General features: G+C 38.2%; 1 long non-coding RNA gene across 1 annotated transcript in view; it reads right to left on the bottom strand.

Annotated features, from left to right (window-relative positions):
* The window catches only part of LOC114059256, a 16,158-nt gene extending 9,998 nt beyond the window's left edge, over positions 1 to 6,160 (bottom strand). Inside the window, exon 1 of the long non-coding RNA XR_003571625.1 lies at positions 6,070 to 6,160. This is a non-coding gene — a long non-coding RNA (uncharacterized LOC114059256). The remainder of the gene's footprint in view (positions 1 to 6,069) is intronic.
* Positions 6,161 to 10,195: the final 4,035 nt, after the last annotated feature.

The raw sequence follows: 10,195 nt of genomic DNA, 5'->3' as shown, positions 1-10,195 counted from the left end.
TTTTTTTTTTTTTTTTTTTTTTTTTTTTTTTTTTTTTTTTTTTTAATTAAGTGCACATTCGCAAACAAAAGCAAATCCTTACTGCTCTGGGTTTGGTCTTGCATTCTACATACCAAACACAGTCTCCAGGCATTACAACGTTGACTTCAGTGAAAACAAGACTGACTTTCCTGTGATTCAACTTTCCTGATGTTTAAATTTGGGAGTGATAATATTCTCATGACTAGATAAGACGGTACAAATTTAAGCATTGAGAAATTATTGGGTATTATAGCTGTGCAGAGTATTTGCTAATCATTTGCCTACCATTACCTTATGTAGTCCTTTCTATCACTGTCCAGAAATTGCCAGTACCATTAGGGAATTTCCATCAGAATCAAGTAATCTGGCAAAATTCAGTAAGCTTTTGCTATCAAAAAGTTTCAGGAAAGGCCTTTCTGGCTTTAGGGCTGGACATGTTGCCAGATGAAAAATTCCCTTCTGAGATTTCTTCATCTTTTCTATTACCTTCATGCTTTTATGACTAGAGGAGGTTTAGAGATAGTAAAGAAAAAAGGCACGTATTGAGGTACAAAGACAACAGAATGACTAAGAATAGTTATATAATTTACAGATTAATTTTGTACATCTTTTTTCTCTAATAACTTTTCATTTTTTCTTTCATGAAGCAGTTGTACATCTAACTAATATACTTAACAACTCCTATTGCTGCTGGAAAATAATGAAAGACTTTTTTCCTGGAAGTGATTGATTATAGTCTGGATAAATGAAATAATTTTCCCTCTTCTCATTATGCTTTGAGCAAAACACCCATTACAGGAGTACTGTGTGGCCATTTGGAGCTAGGAAATGTATTCCATTTAGCCTGTCAAACACAGTTTAATTCCTGTTTTAACTCTGTGCCTCTTCCAAACCTCCTTTTCAAGACTACGCTAATATAACCTAATTTTGACAGAGTGTTCTTCTGGACTCTGGGCAGGTCTGACTCTTGAGCTCTTTTCCATCTGGAATGGTTTTTCATCTGCTTAGTACCAGAGCTTTCTGGTTTGTTTGGTTTAGTTGTTTTGTAATATACAACCTGCAGTCATCTTATAAAATAATTTATAGCATTATTTGGCCTCCTTTTTGGAACTTTCTATTTGGGAAAAAAATTAAAAATAATCAACTCAAGCAAACTCAATCCTAGTTTTCCTCTTCAATAAAAATGTTTTTACACAAAATACTGGCATGAATGTCCAAAGATTGCACTCTCCTCTCCAACGTCAACAACACAAATGTCTTCTCTAATGGCCATGATTGTTACTTTGTGTCATGGCTACAAATTGTGTTTAGTGGTTTTGTTTTTTTTTTTTCCCCTGTACAAAAACAGAGAAAAATGGTACAAATGTTCAGTGTGACAAAAATTTAGTGGTGTGATTCTATCTAATTTTCAGTTAAGTGGGATGCTGGAACAGAGTACAAGAAGAGTAACACTAATTTTAAGATGAAACTTCATGGGTTTATGCAGAATATATAGAAATTGCATTACTAACACATTTTTTGCTCATGAAGTCACATAATAGTGAGATTTGGATTCAAATATTCAGGAGATCTTTTACCCTCTTATATCTCTTGTAAAAGTTTTATTGATGGAATTTTTTCTCAGTGCTATACAGAGAAATTTCCATTTCACAAAGTTAGGTTTGTTATCTGCTTGAATATTGGTTAGCTGGTTTTCTTAAAACTCTGTGATCAGCACTGTGCTATACTGCCTAAAGAAATCAACCCTATTCATGCTTTCCCCCTCTTTTCTTAACCAAATTGAGTTGGTGCTGAGAGATTTCACAGCAACAATAAAAGTCTTCTCTTTAGTTCTGGGGAAGTGGAGGTTAGGATCAAGAATCTACTTTCACTTTACAGTATTATTGCAAGCAAATAATAATAATAGCAAAGCCACTATTTTCAGTGGTGGTGCTGGTGGTCCCTATAGCTGGTCTACAAAAAAGTCTCCTGAATAAAAAGCATACATGAGACACAAGTAATAAGAGAGAGAGGAGGACAAGAGTTTAGGACAGTCTTGCTTTGACTAACCCCAGGGTAAGACTGACAGATCCTTAATCACTCTCCAAATCAAGAACCAAGAAAATATACGAGCTACAAATTATGATTTGCATCTTTCTGGTTCTCATGAAGTGCTACTTCATTTTTGGTTGTATTTTGCTTTAAGAATAGTCATTCAGTACACACAAAACACACTGCTTGCCATCTCTATAATTTAGTGCATTAGTAGAAAATACTACTTTCATGCCACATCAGGTTACGGTGACTAATAAATCTTCTTTTTAAGCTGTGTGTCTGTATGTGTTCTTCTTCACTGAGAGAAACAGGAAAGTAAATTTACTGGACTGTTACTGATCTCCTAATAACTACAAAAACAGCTATATTAGAAACTTTTACTGTCAAGATTGGACAGGGCACAGAGCTGTGTTCGAGTCAGTCATCCCTCTTGCCAATATTGCTATTATTTATTATTATTTAAATACCAGCAATGTGCTAGTTCTTGTCCCACTGCTAACAGTGGCAGTCCTGTCCCATATTTATGAAGCCTTCTAAGTTTCAATTTTACTAAAACTCCTAAGTCACACAGAGCAGGTAATGACAGACACATCACTAGCTAATTATTTTTTAACTTGGGGTGTGGAAGCCAAGAGAAGAAAACCCTTAAACCCTTTCCCTCTGTCTTTTTTTTTTTCTTCTTCTTCTTCTTTTTTGATTTCTTAGTGTATTATTTCCTGCAGGACAGGCCACAGAGTTGGATTTTTCACAATAGGGACAGAATAATATCCATTGCTTGTTATTGCCCCTCACTGTCCCTAGGTAGCACGGATGAACTGAGTTTTTAAATGGGATGTGAATACATAGAAGAGTATGCCACAATGCCACATTGGACCTCATGCACATGGCTTCTCTGAAATTGTTATTGAAATGAAATTCATCTGGGTAGGTAAAGAGATATGGTTACAGATACATTGAAGGCTGCAAGAAAATGAATGGAAGAGTTTCCTGATTAAAGTGTATTTCAGCCCAGTTTACCTGGTTTCTGTGTCAAGTTATACTATGATCTCTCCTTTTCCATCAAAACATGGTTGGGTATGGTATCATTATTTGACTCATCTAGTTATTGACAATTTTTCAGTATTGTTTGCAGAAAATGAACGTATTAGTAAAGATTTAAATGATGGAATGAAATTCAAAGCACAGGGACTTTTATTTTTATGACAGAAGGCAAGAAATTATTTGCTGTAACCTCAAAATATTTTGTAGCTAGAAATTTTCAGCCAGACTCCTGTAATTCTATAACTTAATTATGGTTGCCTTCGTAGAATAAGAAACATTTATTAAATGAGCTAGACATTGACCTAGATTCATTTAATATAAAAATTTACACAGACATTAGTGATTTGAGATGGTAAGCACTTCTCCCTCCTTAATCTATTCTGTTGGCTCAATTAATGTGGTCATCAGAGACTACTTGCCCTTTAAGCCAACTCTGAGAAAGACCAGAGCAAAACTAGGCTGCAGTAAAAGACATGCTGCAAGGATGCTGGCACTTGGGTCGTATGTTAGAGCTCCAAAACTTTTCTTAATGCACTGCAGATGTTCCTAAGCTTTGAGTCTCTTTAGCTACGTTTTCATTTACTGTTTAGGTGGTCACTGTGTTACAGTGCTGCCAAGAGAGCTTTTGAATCAGCTTAGTATAAGAATTAATTATATTAATTCACACCAAAGTAATTGAAGAGACTAAAAGGGTCAGAATATCAATTGCAGGCATTCTGTCCTGAAATCAGTAGCTAAACCAACAGACAGTACACAGTTCATCCACCTTAGCAAACATTTTTTATTTGTGTGCTGAAATTGTCACTGCTGGTTAACCTACTGAGGTTTTTGGTTGGAAGAAGAGAACTGTTACGACTGGATTCTTTAGAGTCAGTCACAGATGTTCAAGAGAGACTGAAAAATAGTAGCTTCAAATAGATGCTTACAAAAGTTTCATTTTCCTTGTCCCCAAGCCTTTGCAGTCAGAGAAAACTGTGTATTTACTATGATAATTCTACTTATATTCGTATTTTTTAATTCAGCTCTCAACCCTCATAGATGTTGCCTTTAGGAGGAATAAGGAACTGAATCCTTGTGTGCAGGAAAGGCAATAAACTCTGCGACACAGATTTTACTAAACACTGAGCCTGCTTTCAGGTTAGAAGGAAGTCTGACTGGATTTTGCCTGTAACTGCAAACACAGCTAAGAATCTTATATTGAGCTCAATGGAACCTTTTCCTTATTTGACATCCCAGGGCAGTGCTGATGTTCAAACTACTATCACTGTTCTTTTGTGCTGTTGAACAGTCCCCAGAGGTTATGGATACTGCAGCCTAAATCAAGCCCGTTTGAGAGGAACTAATTCAAACACTGATAACCTGAGCAAACACTGAAGGGAGCATTAGAAAACATCCAGGAAAAAAAAAAAAAAGCTGCTGAAAGTTTATGGCCTCTAATCCTGTTAATAAAATATCTACTGGGCTCATTCTTCTGCTTATTTTTCTTACAAGGGAGAGGAGTGGATAGAAGGAAAAAGTGACTCTCTGACCCAGAGGAATGTTTTAGTGAACACCCTCCAAAGTATTTGACTATTAGTACCAATGGGGATACCTTTTAGAAAATGACAGAAACGTAAGACTTGGGGCCTGCTGCACCACAAGCTCTGCCTTCAACAATTATCCAAATAAAATAGTAACTTTTATCTACAACACTGCTCAGGTTTTGTGTAAAGGGCTTTGCAATCTGCAAAGGAAGGAAGAAATCAAGTCCTGGTATTGTAAATAGAAGCAGAGTATCCTTCAAGCAAAAAACAAATGAAAACAATCTCATATATTGTTTGCCTGTTCAATAAGAAGTTCAGAATTAAATCCATACTAACAAAGAAATTAGCTACAATCTATATCTGTGTATGTTATTCATATGAGAGACTGTATATAGGCTATAAATACATTTCGCAAATTATTTGCAGTCCAGCCCTAAATATTCTGCCATATATAAAAGTTAACAGTGCTAACTCAATAGTTAAAACTGTGTTGGAAGAGCAAATATCAGTTTTTCTAACAACATTTATATGCCTTGGGCATGTACGTTTACCCCAGCAGTAGAGCTGAAAGAAATAATAGTACAAGAATGTTTTATGTCAAATCTCAAACCACTAACACAAAGGAGTGTAATTTATCAGATCCAAAGGAAAACACTAAACAGTGCTAAAAGTACTACTATTCATTACATATCTAAAGGCTAGTGATCAATAGAGAGCACTATGCTCTTTCATTCAATAGATTCAAGCTTAACTGATTTTCATGGCTTCTTGAATGCTTTTATGACTAACAAGGCATGATCCACATAGTGCTTTGTAACTGATTTGCAAATAATCTAATAAAGTGACAGTAATAAATCACAAGTATCATTAATAAACCACCATCAAACAAAGCAGCACATTGGAAACAATGTGGAAAATGCACAGATATTCTTCCAACTACTTTGGGGAGTAAACAGGCTAAACACATAGTATTACTTAAGAACTGAGAGTTCAGTTCATAGTAAACATATACATCTGAGCTGTTAGAGATTTTCTATTGAAGTTGACAAACACTGCTTCTATGTTTCTTCAGAGTAGGTTCATAGGGGAAAAAAGAAGACAAAAGAAAAAAAGGAGAAGAGCTGAGAGAAAGCAAAGCTCAGATCGAGTAAACAAATGCTTGGAACCCAAGAATATAATCCAGTTTGGTGATGCTTGCATGCTGTTAAAACAACATTTTATGCTTGTTTACTTTATAATTTTGTACCTCATAAATACCTACAGTAGCTAAAACTGTCAGTGGTGCCACTTCAAAGGGCAGCGTCCCTAGGAACAAGATCTTTGAGGTTTAGTCTAGCCACAGTGTGGTTAAGGTTATGACAATGTTTCTTTAAATCTAAAAGCTAGTTGGCATAAATCCATGATAAGCACACATACCTACAAATGTGAAATTCAGGATTCATTTACTTACCCTTCAGGTGTGGATTTAGTGAAAGCTGGGCATTTAACAGGGTAACAAGCTTCCACAGACTTCATAGAGAAATACAGCTCCAAGATACATACAGCAGAAGCAAAGCAGTCATTTTGACTCCATCATCTCTACAAAAAAGGTGTACAATTAACAAGTATTTACTGGAGATGGAATCCTAGAAACACAAATTTTTAGCATCACCCAAGTTATTGCTAGGGTGAATGCTAGACCTATGTAGCACTTTCCTCTGTAGTGAAAAGAATGTCAAATTATTTAGCTTTGGACCATTTTGAATTAAAACCCAAAATATTTATTTCTTTTGCTTTTAGTTCTCAAATTTAGTATAGAAGTGGTAAAATTACAAGGGGAAGTCATCTTCCCTGGAGTTTTTGCCCTGTCCATATTTTTTGTAAATACCACAAGAAGGCTTCTGCCTGCATTATTTTCAATTCAGTATTTTAAAGCTTTACTTCTTCAGATAAAAGGATTATTTGAATTCTTGAACAGGAACGTGAATCAAATTCCAGTTAAAATCTTTAGGTGCTTTTTAACCACTTCTCTGGTGATCCTTGAGCAAATAAATGTTTGTGTCAGAGGCTTGAGGCAAAATACATGATTAGAGCTAATACTAAAGCCATCTTTCCTCTCAGCCTCAGCAACAAACTTTGGTTTAATACTAATAGCCATGGAAAAGTAATAAATAAGGTGGTGGCTAATAGCAGAGTGAATAAGGGTTTTCTCTCTGAAGATCAGAGGAGGACTAGACCTTGGTTTGCTACAGCAAAGGGGACAGATATTACAGATGGTTATTTACAGGCAAAATTCCCAGACTCCAAGGTAAACCATTCCCTTTTCATCTATTTCAGAAAAACACAAGTCCTAGATAAATACTTAATATTTTTCTTTTAAGGCAGTGAGGAAAGTTGGTGAGGCAGCACCAAGGAGAGGCTGAGGCTGGTAAAGAAGGCACTGAGCTGCATGCAGGGGAGGAAGAGGAGGAAAGTGTGCTCTCAGCAAGCACAGCTGGCACATCGGAAAGCCCCTCTTCTCTCTGCAGCAGCCTGAAACAGCAACTAACAGCTACCACATCCAATTGTCAACATCTGGGAGTTTTAAAAGGATGTCTGTGAAGTTCTCTTTAGAATACCAACATGCTGAGACAGCAGTGGGAGAGGGCACTACCCCTCCCAGGAAAATTCTGTGGATAGAACGTGGTCTTAGGGGCCACAGCAGCAAGTCCCACAGCCATGAACTGGATCTCAGTAGCTCTGAGAGGCCTTGAGGAAGTTAGTATTACCAAAACAAAGCTTAAAGTCTTAAAGCGTGAGCATCACACTTCTTCTTCAGCATGTGACTTTGTTATTTTTGATCCAGAGGCCACTGCTTACTTTAAATGTGACTTCACTTTTTGGGCAGAGATGGCTCTGGGACCAAATACTCAGCTGAACCTCAGATATGGAAATAGATATTTATAAAACTGCTAAAATGTCTAAAATCTTTTGATGGTAGAGTTAGGTTGCCTGCTGACATTTGCCTTGCATGTACATCTTATGCAATCAATTGTTTTAAAATAGTGTCCTTCATTAGTTTAGTTATTCACTTAAGCCACAGAATTACTGCTTTTTTAAATGGTTATTCTTATACGTACAAAAGTGTAAAGAGCCCCCAAAAGCTTAGCCCTTGCCTTCTCAGGACAAACACCTTCACAAATGCTTTTGGTTGCAGTTATGTTGGATAATATTTATCTCTCCTTTTTCCTACGCTCTTACACTTGTCACTTTGCCTCTAACAAGGGCTTAAAACAAATGAGGCCTTTGCCTTTACCACTCCAAGACAGCCCTTCCTGGCATCTTCCAAGCAGGCCCAAAACATAGAAGAAGCTAACTTTTTCCTCCTGTGCAATACTATCTCCTTTCCCTGCCTCAGTTTCAACACTGCACTTTGATTTTTCCTCCCAGGATGCTTACTCACAGCATCCCCGCCTCCCCGCCGCTGCCCCACCACTGAGCAGCGAGTGTCAGCATCGCAGCTGTAGAGGGAAAAGGCTCAGACCCGGGCGATGCGGTGCAGCATCACAGCGTTGCCCTCTTTGATGTCCCTCTCGCTTCCCACTGCCCGGCGTGAAGCCAGGTTGGCTCCAGGGGTGACGCTCGCCCCATGCGGAGGGCCCCGCTCAAGGTTCGCTATGCCATTTAACCCCGTGGATGTGCCGGGGAGGGAGGGAACCGGCGGGGGTCCTCGGAGGAGCAGCAAAGCAGCCGAGTCCCTGACCCTCCCGCCCGGCGACACTGCAGCGCTCGGTGGCGGCTGCTCTGGCTCCAATTAAGGCAGCGTGGAGGGGGATCTGAAAGGAGGTTAGGGGAGGGTCTGCCGGACCCACACTCCTGTGGCTATGTTGGAAATTAATTCCCACATATGTGGTGCAGATGGGCCGCAGCCCCTTTTGCAGGCTGCAGCCTGTAAATAAACTTAGTAGCAGCTGGGAAGGGGAACCAACTGAGCCTCATGTACTTTAATGGGTTCTGTGTTTCTGCATTTGGGAGTATTCCCTCCCCTCTCTAACCCATGCAAATACTTCTGTAAAGTCCTGTAAACAAAGCTGTGGATATAATTTTGAACGAGAAACTTGCCACCAGGGAAAACAGCGGTCAGGAGAAATACAACACCTTTTTCTCCAAAAAGGGTGTTTTGGTGTGTTTTCATAGATTAAAACCAGATTTGGCTGGTTTGAGTAAGCAGGCAAACTTCTGACCTTTTTTTCACATAATAAACCACCCCCCTCTCTGCCCAGCCTTGGTACCTAACCTGTCCTAAAATAGCCAAGTGGAACTTAGGGCCTGTAAGTGAAGCCGGCTTCATTGCCAGGTGTGGATGTTTGTCAGCACAGCACGGACATGTCCATCTCTAAGAGCTTGTGCCCTGGTCTCAATCCAATAAAGCAGTCAAATGTGTGATCAGCTTTATGTTTTCAGGAACTGGCTTTCAACAAGACCTGAAATCAAACTTTTACAGGAATGCTTTTCTGGATCAGCCCCACAGTGCTCAGTACTTGCTGGTTTGAGATGCCAGTATGCACCAAAAAAAAAAAAAAGTTTGTGGCTGAAAGAGCAAGGATCATTTAAAGCAAAGCATGATTTTTACAGCTCCATACAGAGTTCAAAGTTAGATGAATCTGCATGATTCTGTTTAGTTTAGTCAAGCAAAATAAAGAAAACTTCCTAGTTCTGAACCTGCACACAAATGCAATCTGGTTGCCATGTTAGTTAAATAATGCAAAGAGGCAAACTTGATGTCTTCTTTTCGAAGGCTTCTGTGCTCAGTAACCTCTGAACTTGGAATTAAATACGTAACACAAAAAATGAGGTATCCAATACCTGAATTATATTTGAGAAATCATTTTTAGACAAATTGGCTGCACTGCAGCCAGGGGCTCCATTAAAACATGTAAGCAGCAAGATATGTCCATGCACGTATCTGTAGATATGAACAGGTAGGGAGAAAAGGCAGAGGTCTGATATTGCACCGTCAGCCTTTCTGTGAGAGACTTTTTTCTTCTGAAGGCATTGAATTCTCGGCAACAAACAGAACCTGGGTAGATTTTATGTGGTTTGTGCATGGTTGCCAAGTAAGTAGATCACACTTCAGTTTCTCGTTCAAGTGAGTAGACAAATCCACAAGCATCATCTTTCTGCTGTTCTAGATTAATGTAACAAACTGAACTTCAACTTTTTTTTTTTCCAAATGTAAATGTAGTGAAGAGGTTACTGATAGAAATGCTGAGAGAGTTGTAAAGACAGAATCATTTGTTGTCTAGATTTTCTCAGAAAATAATAAATCACAGTAAATCTGAGCTATTTAATCAAGCAGCAGTAATACTCTCCCTGATGATTATGACACTGCTGGAAAAATCACATCATTGCCCACATTAATTCTGGTTATTTTCTCTTTTAGCATTAAAGTAAGAAACAAAAAAATAATTTAATTTTTATAGCTTCTCTCAGTGGTCTATAAAATAAGAGCAGAAGAAAACTGATGATCTGACTTTCTGTTTGGTACGTTGAAAAAGTTAAAAGAATAGGAGAGGATGAAACAAAAAATCAACTCCCCCTCTAAAATCAAATGGAGA

This window comes from Empidonax traillii, unplaced genomic scaffold (assembly GCF_003031625.1).
Source record: "Empidonax traillii isolate 1590-97213 ecotype Southwest subspecies unplaced genomic scaffold, ASM303162v1 scaffold212:size762246, whole genome shotgun sequence".
Classification (NCBI taxonomy): Eukaryota; Metazoa; Chordata; class Aves; order Passeriformes; family Tyrannidae; genus Empidonax; species Empidonax traillii.
Note: the sequence above shows the minus strand (reverse complement) of the source record. Positions and strands in the feature narration are given on the sequence as shown.